Here is a 13,942-nt window from a genome sequence, read left to right as displayed (position 1 = left end):
TTGCTGGAGACCTAACAAGTGTGTCGGTAACCTCTGGCATTAAATTGTCACTTCCATGTGCTTCCCTGACACTAATGGATTTATTTCTCAGGTTACTGATGAGCCAGTTGAGTCTCTGGCTGCTCTTCTTTCTCTTTGACCTAGAAGAGCTCTGATCTTCATGCCCTTACAGCCAAACAGCCAATCTAGTTGACTATGGCTTAACCCACATAATCTCACTGGCCTCCTAAAACCTTTTCAGCTGACCTAGCCATTGAGATGTTTTTCTCAATAAATACATTGAGATGTATTTATCCTTTAAATAGAGCCCTAGTTTCATCCTCAGGTGAGCTGAGTAACCAATGGTTCAAGTAAAGCCTACTTTCTTTTCATCTTGAGCCTCTACATGAAGAGTTTTTTCACTTCCAAAATCAAGCTGGCAAGGAAGCTGCTTTTATTTATATGGTGTATGTTCACCTTTGCTTACAGAATGCCCTACTCCTGCAATCAGACCACACACATGACTGAGCACTGGGAAGCTGTTCTTTACCTCCATACTTCTGAGGTAGACTCAACTGTTGTTTCAATAAAACAGAATTCTTCCATGACACAAATTTAAACACTTTAAATATCCTGCGAAATGTACATTGTAATTGATGCTCTCTGGCTGTGTTGCTTTAAAAGTTAGGTTGTTTTTGGTAGTCAGAGGGCAGCCTACATTTAAGTGATGCAAGAGCATCATTCAGGTTTGTTACAGAAATGACAGCTGTAGTGACCTGTGTTCTGTCACAAACGGGAATGGTGGACTGACAAGTGCGTCTGCAGCAAATACTGTACAAACCAAACCAAAAACAGAAACAGAAATAAAATAATCACCAGGTTCTTCAACATGCATTTACAGGCAGAAAAGAGAAACCCTTCCAAAAACTTTCAAACAACCTCTAAAAAAGAGAGACCTAAGCTTTCCACCAAAAACAATTTTCAAAGGAAGAATTGATATGATTGCAACATGATCATATTCTGCAATCAATTTCTATAGATCCTCTTTTCAATAAAAAGAAAGCAAGTGAACATAGTTGTTTGCTTCAAATATTGCTTTATCCCGGTGATAACAAAAATGTTAGAGATAATTTCTGTTAATCAGAGTTCCATCAGAGGAGCACTTTATAATGTAATGGACTACAGAATTCACAACATTCTTCAAGAATATAAATAGTCCCGGCACTAATTATTGTCATAATCATCAACAATCAGTAGCTTTATTATTCTTAACAACTATAATCACTGCTCCTTCTTTCCATCCTTCGGGAAACACCATTTAAAATTAGTCACACACCAGCTAGTGGTTACACCTGACTCTTTAGGAACCTGTCAATGGGGAAGAAGCTGGGGAAGGAATAGGAAAGATAGAAAGATAGGAAAGTGTGAAAAGAGGTCGCTTAGAGGCTGGTGAACATTTGGGCCACGGTGGGGAATCACAAATGTGTGAAGGGAAAGGAAGACCATTTCAGTTTAGGGTCATGAAATGCAAGGAAAATAGACATTAACACCTTTTCTTTCTCCACCCATTTATCAGCTCTTCTTTTTTTTTTTCTCATTAAACTTGTTTTAATGGGTCTCAAAATTCTGTGACAGATTTTTGGTCAAGTTGTTTCCATTAAAAAGTACTGATTTTGAAAACTAATAACTTAAAACTGCCACACACACACAAAAAAAAATGGTCCACAAAACATTCTCCTTTCCTTCTGAAGGTTTTACGATGCATTGTTATCATTAACCAGTCTTTTACTACTAAACTTAAATGGCCAATTGAGACAAACAGTTCTGAGACCGTTCTTCCACCACTGATTAAGACTGGGGTGGCAGGTGTTAGGGATAATATTCATTTAGCCTTCTGAGCTTTCTGGGCAGACTTGGTGACCTTGCCAGCTCCAACAGCCTTCCGTCGTTCTGGCAAGAAGCTGGAAGATGGCCCCAAATTCTTGAAATCCGGTGATGCAGCCATTGTTGATATGGTTCCTGGCAAGCCCATGTGTGTTGAGAGCTTCTCTGACTATCCTCCACTGGGTCGTTTCGCTGTTCGTGACATGAGGCAGACAGTTGCTGTGGGTGTTATCAGCTCTTCTAAAATAAAGCGAGGAAGCTAGAGCTTGTCAGGCTGGGCAGCAGCAACAATAGCAGGGAGAAAGATTTAATGAATAGACAATGCTACTACACTTTTATACAGCTCTCAAATCCCGACAACAAGTCAGCAGCATGCTTTATGAAGCTAAGGAGCTGATGCTCTTTCCAAATACCAGGTGAGAAGTTCCACCATCATTTTTATTAAGCATAATTATATTTAATAAATCACAAGCTTTCAAACAACGGAAATGCTCGCTCTCTCTCTCCTCTCTCTCTCTCTCTCTCTCTCTCTCTCTCTCTCTCTCTCTCTCTCTCTCTCTCTCTCTCTCTCTCTCTCTCTGTGTGTGTGTCTCCCCCCCAGTGTGTGTGTGTGTGTGTGTGTGTGTGTGTGTGTGTCAGACAGGAAACCTGAGAAGACAGAGTCACCCTGGGGGGGGAAGAGGCTGCAGAAGTGGAGCATGGAAGAACATAGTAGAAGCATTGCTCCAAGGGGAGGGAGACCACTTAAGAGTGAACTGGAGAAAACAGCCTCTACCATAAGACTGCAATCAAGTCGCATCTGTTTCAGGTATTTAGTAGAGTAGGTTTATAGCATGGTAAAGGAAGAAAATGGGAGGACTGTGCAGAATCTGTAATGTAAACTACACGCATTCCATAACGTTCACAACCAACCTCTCCTGCCACAGGTTTCTAACATTTTCTCATTTCCTTGAACTTCCAAACAACGTAAATTCCCAAAGGCTTAATCTTTACATATTGTAATTTATTCAACAAATATTGATTGAGCACCTGAGTGTGAACTCTGTGCTAGACACTAAAAATGGAAAGGTGATTACAATGTCACAGAATTGAGATGCCAGGCAGCAGTGACAGCAGAGAATTATATGAGAGATGAGAGCAGGGCTCCATGGAAACACAGGAGCACTCATGGCCGCCAGGGAAGACCTCCTGGAGAAGACCCTGCATGAGGTGGTCCTTAATGAATGAGAAAAAGTTATTCTAGTAGAGATGAAAAGATAGAGGGATCAGACCGCAGGACCAGAAAGTACAAACACACGGAAGCAGAAACAGCATGAAGCTCAAGGAAAATGTTTGCACCTGTGTTTTATGTGGGAGTGCCAGGAACTGAAACAAGGCTTATCAGCTGTAGGGCTGAATTGAGAAAGCTTTTCACACTAATAAGCAAGTTGGGCCTTTATGCTAAATATATTGGAAATTAAGATTTTCTTCAAATGTATTGTACAGTGAGGAGTATAAATTAATGAATCTTAATAGATATCTAAAACTGTATAAATATCACCGTAATTAGGAAAAGAGCCCATTTACCTGCAGCCCACCTGAACTTAAACCATTTTGTAATCTATCCCTCTTCCGCAACGTGGATGAAAGTTATTTTACTTTGCAGGTGTCAGACAAGTAGCTGTCCCCAGTCTGGTGCCGAGAGGAGTGAAGCTTCCTGCACATGTTTTCACTGGTCTTAGAGAAACAACCAGGATCCTGGTATCACACACATGTGAAGTCTTCTAGCATCCAGGAACAGGGTGAATGAGTGACATCTCTATTAGTGATGAGCACTGTCAGGTACCCAGGAAGTCTATGGCGGTCTCTGACAATAGCTCACAAGAGAATGTCCGTGAAGACTAACAATGATGAATGAGCATGTTGTCCAGTGGGTTTGGTGGTTGTGGCCATTTCCGGATCCTTGTAGATGAGCAGAGCATTTTATACAAATTTGGGGTGTTTATCTTGATATTGCTATAGGATTTCTATATATAAGCTGCACATAATGCTTTACTTTTCTCAAATAAACTATATTTTGCCGCTTACTTATAGTATGTTTGAAAAGATTGGTTTTAGCCTTTTTTTAATCTTCTTACTTCATTGTGTGTGTGCATGCATGCAGGCGTGTGTGCCTTGGATGGGATAATAGATTAGTGTGAGTTTACTACTAATAATAATAGTGAGTAATAGAGTGAATACTTGTGAGCTATTATTTGTAGGCAATTTACATTGGTATAGAATCTTGTATATTGATACAAACTTAAATTATATTGAATATGTCCTTTTTTCATCTGCAATATTTATATGCCTAGGCAAAGTTATTTTGTCATATTGTATGCATGCATGCTTCTACATCTGCTTAAGACATTTTGTATATTGATACAATTTTAGGATATATTTATCATGTTTCAATATATATTTCTACCTCTGAACAAGATACTTATACATTGTTTACATTTTGAGATCATTGTCCTCATTTGTTGCACAGTTGTTTAATATTCTAATATAAAGTCTTAGCCTTTAAGCTATGCAGATATTAAGAATTATAGGTCAATAGTCATTCATGTTTGTCATACTTATAGTTAGACTAATCAGGTTCTTTAGATACATAGAGATTGTACTCTGCATGGATAGGTAATCTTCAACCACTTCAAAAAGCTATACAATATGGCATTTAAATAACTTTGGGTTCTGTTTGACATGAGACACTATTGCTCCTGGCAGCACCAATCTATTGCCAAGAGAATGTTGAGCAACCAAGACACTCCACTTGGAGCTTGTTTTCCTCTTGGCAAAACTGGCTTTTGGGCAAGAAACTTCCCATGCATTGACCACTGACAAAATGCATGGTGTCCAGACAGGACAAGCAAGATTCAAGAAAAAAAACTGTCAAATCTTGCCAAGACAGGGTAAGACAATTTTGAAAAATTTCCTGCCTCTGAAAATGGTCTGTCAGTTACTCTAGGCCTTAGTCAAAGTTGGTTGCTTCAACATTGCAGACTTGGGGTGATTGCCCAGGTAACCAGTTGTCTTTGTCATTTGTTGTACATTTTGGAAGTTGCTTGATTGCTCTTCCTGCCTACTCAAGTAATATTATTTCCCTTCTCGGGTCTTTGATGGGGTTGAAGACTATATAGCTGTAGTTATTTCCCTCTCATGACTTGGCAAAGTTATTTATAATATAATAATTAAACTCCTTAGGATAAAATAATTATTGAAACATTTATCATGTTTCTTGCTTGATATTGTTTATGCTGGTTGTAATTCTCATTTTTATACCTGATATTTGTTCTTATTGTGTAAAATTTTGTATTAGGCTTAGAACTTTCTTATTTAAACAAAAGGGGGAGGTGCTGTAGGAATTCCTACAGCGAGTAGCCTCTAAGATATCTGCCCACATGTGTGTGGCCTTTTATGCTATAAATGTCAATGTAAAGCATGGGTCTGGCCTCTTTCCTGGTTGCGGGATTTGGTTGCTGTTTCCTGTTTGAGCAGAGGACTGTGATCTCTATTATACTTAATTCTGAGCTAGTGTGGGATTTCTTTTAAGAATCCATCATCATACAATTGAAGTTGACTTCTTTCTAAAAATCTTAAGGAAACTACTAGAACAAAGTGATAGGTGCAAATTTTATCTGTTATGTTCTTTACATAAACTATCTTTCTCTTTCCTGGTTGGAATGGGAGACCAAATCATAGATGTGTACTAACTTAAATTTTCTCAAGCAACAAATGTCATGATTGACACAGCAGATGTAGTCGGGACAACTAGTTAAGCATGTCATTAAGTTCTCTGATTCTAGTGTTATATAACAGTATTTTCTTATGCTCTGTTCCATGAAACTTACAAGCCCTTCCAGCACCACTGGCCCACTATTCAGTAATGCCCTTGTAGTCAGTATACACCATTGCATTCATGGGTCTTCTAGAAGACCTAGGTAACAAGACTGCATGTTATCCTGACATCATTACCATGTTACTAAAATTCTAAATCTATAAGAACTGAAGGTTGCAAGCTGAGCAGTAAATGTACCCAGGGAAGCTTGAGGAGATGCTTTTCTTCCAAAAAGGAAATCCTAGCAGTACACCTCCATGCTTTCTACAAACCTTACTACAATAATAATAATAATAAATTTATTTTTTAAAACTTTGAATCTTTCAATAAAAAAATCTTGTCCTTGTATTCACTTAAATCTTATCATCTTTTCACAGAAATTCACGACAATTTCCCCTTAGGTGTTTACATTGTTGGCACTATTATAAATGGAAATAATTACAAATTTTATTCCACATTGACTTGCTGCAAACATATACTAACAAAGTTGACTTTTATAATTTGACACCTTGAATTATACATATAAAAATTTGCTTATCATTTGCAAACATAATTGTACTTTTCCCATTATTATTATTTTCTTTATTACTCTAGCTAAACTTCAAGTATATTGAACAAAAGTGGGAAGAGTGGAAGTTTTGTCCCATTCTTGATTTTAGAGGAAATAGATTGCTGTCTCTAAGTTTATTATGTGCTTTATTACACTATTTGACGTGCCTATGTTATCCTTTTGTAACCACTAATCTTGGATGTCAACTTGACTATATCTGGCATCTCTTAAAACCCAAGCAGGTGTGCATACCTGCTTATTATTCCATTTTTTTTCAATTTAAAATGGGTTTTTTATATAATGTATTCCTACAACTCCTTCCAGATCCTATCCACTTCCCCCACTGACCCAAATTCACACCCTTTCTTTCTCTCTCTTATTAGAATACAAACAAGCACCTAAATAATATAATACCAATAATAATAATAATTAAAATATATAAAATAAAAGCAAATAAATCTAAAAAAAAACAAAACAAACAGGAAAGCACACAAGCAACTTTTCTGTTTTCCTTTTCCCTATCTGCTACCGCCAGTCTCAACCAACTTAAACACACACTGATCAGAAATTCAATCTTATCTGCTGTCTGTTTTTAGGAAATTTCCCTCATAGAAATCTTTCTTATCTCATAAATTACATGTCACATAATTGATTTTTATACTCTCCAATGATATTTATGTCTGTCTTTTGTGGTGTGTTATTGCACCCTGTATTTATCCTCAAGAAGGACTGTTGGTATATCATTGGTCATCTAAAAGTACAACTGTAATCTTTCATTGTATTTATAGAAAGCAAATAGAATATTTCTTAATATGAAAAACAATGTATTTTTTTTTCTTTTTTTTTTTCCTTTTTCTCATGGTTTATTTTTTTTATATTTAAAAATTTCCATCTCCTTCCCTCCTCCTCCCCCCTCCCTCCCCTCCTTCTCCCCCTTCTCTCCCCTCCTTCTCCCCCTTCCCTCCCCTCCCCTCCACCCATACCTCCCCTCCCTCCCTCTCAAGGCCAAGGAGCCATCAGGGTTCCCCACTCTATGCTAAGACCAAGGTCCTCCCAACTCCCCCCAGGTCCAGGAAGGTGATCGACCAAGCTGAGAAGGCTCCCACAGAGCCCGTCCATGAAGAACAATCAGAGCCTAGAGTAATCAAACAATAGAACCATCAATATGATTTCTGAATCCTTCACATTTGAGAGAAAAGCAGATTCTAAGATTCAGTGTCTGCTCAATTCCCTGCAAGTGAACACAGGAAGTGTGTGATTTGAAGATGACAGGCTTATATCAGTGACGTGTGTGTGTGTGTGTGTGTGTGTGTGTGTGTGTGTGTGTGTGTGTAGAACAAGAAGAAGGGAAATGTAAGCAGGAAAACACAGTGAAGGTGAGAACTCACGGGAGTGTTGCTGTTCTTTCTGTCGCTAATCAACAGTGTGAAAATATTGGCCAAGGAAAATGTAAAGACACACATGGTATGGAAAACATCACTATAGAAGAGGGAGCCATGGATGTAAAGGATGGTTAAAAGAGAGACAGATCACCTGTAAAGCTAACTTAGCACTAAGGGGTCCTCAGGGCTGCAGGAGGCATGTTTCCCCCTCCCCCTTTTTCTTTTGCTTATGGAATTGGCAGGAATAACTTGAAAGGGCCAGTGGGAATTAAATATTTCTTCTTTTCCTTTTGAGGATCCTTAAAACTAACAAAATGTATGGAAAACCCACAAAGTAATTAGTAAAAAATGAAAAGATGGTTATGACCAATTTAAATCCTTTCTGATTCATTAGGTTTTCATTGTTAAATGCTGCTGATTAATGCAAGGCTGAGATGTTGAATATGTCTCTCAAATAGCACAGGCATGGAATAGTGAATCGAGGGAATATCAGAAGAGAATTTGCAAAATAAGGTTGTTATTAATGGCACAGAACCATCAGTTTACAAGCATTAGTAATATACGTGGAGTTGATAATAATCCATTGGTGCCACATTGAGGTCAGAAATCAATAATATACACTTGGTATCATTTGAACAAGAAGGATCCTGGATTTAAATTCTCTGATTTAAGTGTCTCCATGTTTTCCATCTTCCCTTTCTGTCTTGTGAGTCTGAACCTGTGTCTGGCCTAAATGCTGTCCTGTGAATCTGCCCCCAAGTCCGTTTCTGTCTGTCTGAGTGTGTCTATTTCTAACAAAGAGTTTTGTCCTCTCTTTATTGAACATCACAGAAAGCATCATATGGGAAAGGATTGAGGGATGCCTTGCAGAAATCTTTAACAGGTTCACACACGAGTAAGTCCCTGACTCAAACCAACACAGATAACAAACAGCTCTCCAAACATCACTGTTTATCAAATAATAACCATTTGCTGCATTCTATATTTATGTTAAATATCCATTTTATAAGGCTGTTTTCAATTTGTATTTGCTGTTTTCAGCAAGTGATTATCATAACATGCAATCACACATGCATTGCTCTCTGGTCAGGGGCATGGAAGAGTATATAAGTTAAGATTACAGTTCAATATTAAATTAGGTTGTAAAAGTTGATAATGTGAGTAATGGAAGGTAAATGAGATGTGTTATTCCAATTTTCTCTCAATAGCAGGTTAAACAAACAGACTGAGTACACAGTACTATATCAGTATTAAGAGGGCTCAAGATATTATCTCTGTCTGTGAGGTCCTTCAACAGTTCCAGTCTCTTAGAATGCAAGAGACATTATCATAATATTGTACTGCCGCACACAGGAGCAAAATTATTACATTAAAAGTCTTATTTACTTTTAATGTGGAGATTTGAGCATATTATGCTGGTCAAATCCACTCATATGTTCCCCCTTGCTCTTTTTCAAATTCATACACACTGTTTATGTTTTCCAAAACATTTCTCACTACAATAACAAGTTACACATAAATGAGGGATAACACAGATCTCCCCAATCCTGAAATATTTTTGTGTAGAGACTTAACTGAACAAGACTGAGTCAATCTTGAATTTTATTTTGGGTCTGTTTAGCTTGTTTTGTGTCTTCCAGATTTAATTTGGATAGTTCATATGAATTTAGGAATTCCTTCATTTTTTCCAGGCTTTCCAGCATTTTAAATATTGTTCTTAAAGTTCCTAAAGTATCCCTATATTCCTCTAAATCTGTTGTGCAAATTCTTCTTTAATTTCCAGGGTTTTTGTTTGTTTGGTTTTGGTTTTGGTTTTGGCTTTGGTTTTGGTTTTGGTTTTTTGAGATAGGGTTTCTCTGTGTTGCTTTGGAGCCTGTCCTGGAACTAGCTCTAGTAGATCAGGCTGGACTCAAACTCACAGAGATCTGCCAGCCTCTGCATCCCAAGTGCTGGGGTTTAAGGTGTGCATATGCCAGCACCACCTGGCTTTATTTTCTTTTTCACTAGTTTGGTAAAGGGATTGTTAGTATTTTAAATATTTTGAAATAATTAGTTCTTTGCTTAACACCATGTTTTGATCTTTGGGACCCTGGTTCATTAATTTCAGCTCCAATCTTTATTATTTTGTGTCAGCTACTGAGTTTAAGTTTGTCTATCTTTTCTCTTTTTTTGAGTTTTGAGTTGCATCATTAGATTATTTATTTCAGAATTTTAAATGGTTCAAGTTGTTTGTACCTATAAACCTTTCACATAAGAAAACCTCTGCATTATCACAGAGGTTATAATAAATTGTTCTATTAATTTCATTTGATTCTAGGACATCTTCCAATTTCCTCCCTAACTTCTTCAATGACCTACTGTTCTGTTCATTCAAAAATATTTTGGCTAACATCCAACATTTGTATAGTATTGAAGTTTTAGTTGTTGCTGACACTTACTTTTATTCTAGTGTGGTCTAATAAGTTTCAACAAATTGTTTCAGTATTGTTGGTATTTGTTAAGGCTTTCTTTGTGATCTATAATAAAATCAATTTCAGAGACGGCTCTGTAGTCTGTACTTCTGCAGCTGGTGACTCTTCCCCGAGAATGTGACATGACTGTGTGCTGGTAGAGAGACTGAGATGCTTGGCTTCTAGTCCATCTTAGTGGCCTGTCTCAGTTGACCTCTCCAGGGCATAAAGAGGAGCTCTGGCTCACTAGAGCATTGGAATATTGTGTTACTCAAGTTAGATAAAAGGTAAGAGGGTAGCCTGTGCAAGTAAGCCTTATGCTTAAGTATTTTGCTTTCACTATGCTGAAATTCTTCACACACACACACACACACACACACACACACACACACACACACACACCAAATTTGTGCTTGGGAAGGGAAGTCCAAGGGGGAAATGGGGCATGGGAAGAGATACAGTAATGCCATAGTGCCTTGATGACTCATTCAGACATGATACAGTATTCTATAAAATGGGATTTATGACAGATGGATTACAGATTTTGTCCTTTGTGTAAGTTTTCCGTATACCTCTAGACACACAAAAATCCTGTCAGTTACAGTGTAGCTTATAGTGCCAAGATTGACAGAGCCAGGCTGACCAGGAAGCATGATTCATCAAAGACTACCTGTGGAACCCAGGCTGCAAGATTTGAATACTGCACTCTTTCCTCTTGCGGCCATGGCTGAATCGCAGCTGCCAAAATGAAGTTCAATCCCTTTGTGACTTCTGACCGGAGCAAGAACTGCAAAACGGCATTTCAATGCGCCTTCTCACATTCAGAGGAAGTTCATGACTTCCCCCTTTTCCAAAGAGCTGAGACAGAAGTACAATGTTTGCTCGATGCCCATTCGAAAGGATGACTAAGTTCAGGTTGTCCAGGGACACTACAAAGGCCAGCAGATTGGAAAAGTGGTCCAAGTGTACAGGAAGAAATACGTTATCTACATTGAATGGGTGCAGCGAGAAAAGGCTAATGGCACAACTGTCCACGTGGCCATCCACCCCAGCAAGGTGGTGATCACTAGGCTAAAGCTGGACAAAGACTGAAAGAAGATCCTAGAAAGGAAAGCCAAGTCTCGACAAGTAGGAAAGGAGAAGGGCAAATACAAGGAAGAAACAATTGAGAAGATGCAGGAGTAGGGGCGTCTCATACAGTTTTCATTAAAGACTGCTTGAGAAAAAAGATTTGAATACTGAGCAGAAGCTAAGCTAGGTGGAAGTAATAGGCCTCTCCAAATAAATTAAAAGCATAAAAGAAAAAAATAAAATAAATCTCCAAGAGACTCTGATGGAGAATCAGCCCAGAGAGGTCTTGATTTGAATATCTGTGATAAATGTGTCATCTAAAGCTTCCATCTTTCATTTTGACAAAAAATACCTGAAATATCTGAGTTAGAAGGAGGAAGATGGTAAGGACATGACTCAGTCAGTAAAGTGCTTGCTACACAGTCACAGAGACCTGAGTTCTACTTCGACAGTCACAGGCAAAGCCAGGTACAGCAGCATGCATTGATAGTTCCAGCTCTGGGAAGGCAGAGACAGGTGGATCCCAGGGGCTTATTGCATACATACAATATGTATATATACATGCATATTATATGTGTGTATGTATATTTACATATAGACCATGTGAGATGTGAATTCTGTTTGCTATAGAAAAACTAAAACAGAGGCTGCCATGTAGATGTACCCCAGCACCCCAGGCCCAAAGCCATGTGTCCAGAGCTTAAGTCATCATGATGTCTCATGAATAGAATCTCCAATTGCAAGCAAAACTATCTTTTCTAGTTAGTGTGGCTCAGTGAAATCAACCAATTAGATAGAAACAAATCAGCGTGGATGTTTGTACTTACCCAAAACCAGGCTATTAGTGTGTAATGGTCAAGCATGAATCATGTCAGAGAAGCTCATTTGTGTCTAACAAGTCCTACCTGCTGCAGTCTAACATACTCCTACCTGCTGTATGTCACCCTCACCACTAAAGTTTCCTTGGTTTCCATCTGGATTTTTCAAGGGATGACTAATTTTTACATTTCCCTTGCTTGTTCTGATCTCGCTTTTGACAGTACATTCTGTGAAGGCCTAAGTTCATCAGAATCTCTACAAAGTGAACGTTGTAAAAATGTGGCAAGTGATTCTGTAGTTTCCCAAGGTTCAGGAGCACCACGATAGAATGAAGTGGTTAGATTCAGATAGTTTAGTGAAACCGTTCATCGCCACACCACCCACAACACCCCAGTGCACACTCATTCATGGTGCAGGCACTTGCACTCATTAAGTTCCTCGGTACTGTGCAACAGCAGCATCAACTCCTGCTGCTGCCAGTCACTTGACAAAGAAATGATATCACTAAACTAGTTTTAAATTTTGCATTTCTTATATTTTCCAAATAATGCCATGCTGAATTTTCTGTTACACTACTCATAAAAAAAAATCACTTATTTAATTTTGTGGAGAAGTAAGCAAAGGATGTCCAACTTATCTCTTCCAAGCTAACCCAAGAACTATCCTTGAGTCCAGCTGCTGCAAAGGACTAGTTACACATGACCCATGATGCCCCAGAACTGGTTAGCACAGCTGAAGTGTTTATAATATTCTTTATCATGCAGTACAGTGTGTTTTCCCACGTTGTCCCAGAAATGTGTTACAAACGTGTGAGTTAAGGTTTCTGTTTGTATCTCAGTGTGTCTCCTTCACTATAATGATCTGGAACCTCTCTCTTATATGACGATTCATACAACAAGGACCAAAACTAGAGTGCTTGTCCACACACAGGAAGTGGTTGATATCATAAATTTATAAACTCTAATTCTGGCTAATTATTGTATTGCTTCTGATCCCGATCTAGTGTCCTGTATTTTTAATTTTAATTTTGGTCTTGCTTTTACTATTTTAGGTCTGAGTCTTTCTGAATCATATTTTGGAGTAATGAAGGATATAAACAAACATTGAATTAATGATCCAAACTTGTGAAGCTATAATTAACCACTTACCAACTGACTATCATTTTTGTCATACAGGTTTATATATTTTACTTTCTATAAAAAAATTATACTTTACAGCTTTAATATTTAACATTACATATTACTATTATCAGGAGATTAAATGCATCAAATAGTTAAAGGAAAGAGGCATTTCTCTGTAAGTAGTATATAAGAAGAGAAGTCAGCAAAATAAAACTAGTTTCAAAGAATAATATCGCTGAACAGAGACTCTCTTAAGTGTGTCCATCTGTCAACACTAGCAGGCATACTGCACCTGCCTGGGGCCAGACTTTATCTCAAGCTGCATGAATGAACAGCTAGCACAGAGACTGAGAGGGACTTAAGATCTTAGGTTCAGCTTGTGCTTCATATTTCCTCTGATAAACGTGTTTTTCAGAGTTTAATCTTGAGTGCCAAGAAATCAATTAACTTAAAAAATTGCACACCCTGCCAATAACCGGTAATATGAATGGACTCTTTTTGCATGGTGCCTGAACAAATTAAAGGAGCAAAATCTGACTGCTGGACTTAACTCCCAGAGAACGAAGTTTCTCGGAAGTGGGAGATAGAAACAACAATGGGGCCAAGGCACCTGAATAGCCACTGAAAGCTTCCAAAGTGCCCAGAAGATATAACTGCTTTCTCCAAAGGAGCAAAAATCTATGATGATCTCTGATAGTGGCATGTCAACATATGAAGACACACGAAGACAAGGGCTGTATACATGTGTGATAACGACAGAATTAGGTCTGACATGAATACTGGTGTTGATTTGTAGAAATACGAAGCCCACACATGAAGGTGTTGCAAAC

At 38.1% G+C, this 13,942-nt stretch overlaps 1 pseudogene; it reads left to right on the top strand.

Moving 5' to 3' along the window:
* Positions 1-10,847: 10,847 nt before the first annotated feature.
* Positions 10,848-11,286, top strand: LOC119819505 (annotated as a pseudogene).
* Positions 11,287-13,942: the final 2,656 nt, after the last annotated feature.

Source organism: Arvicola amphibius, chromosome 7, assembly GCF_903992535.2.
Source record: "Arvicola amphibius chromosome 7, mArvAmp1.2, whole genome shotgun sequence".
Taxonomy (NCBI): Eukaryota; Metazoa; Chordata; class Mammalia; order Rodentia; family Cricetidae; genus Arvicola; species Arvicola amphibius.
Note: the sequence above shows the minus strand (reverse complement) of the source record. Positions and strands in the feature narration are given on the sequence as shown.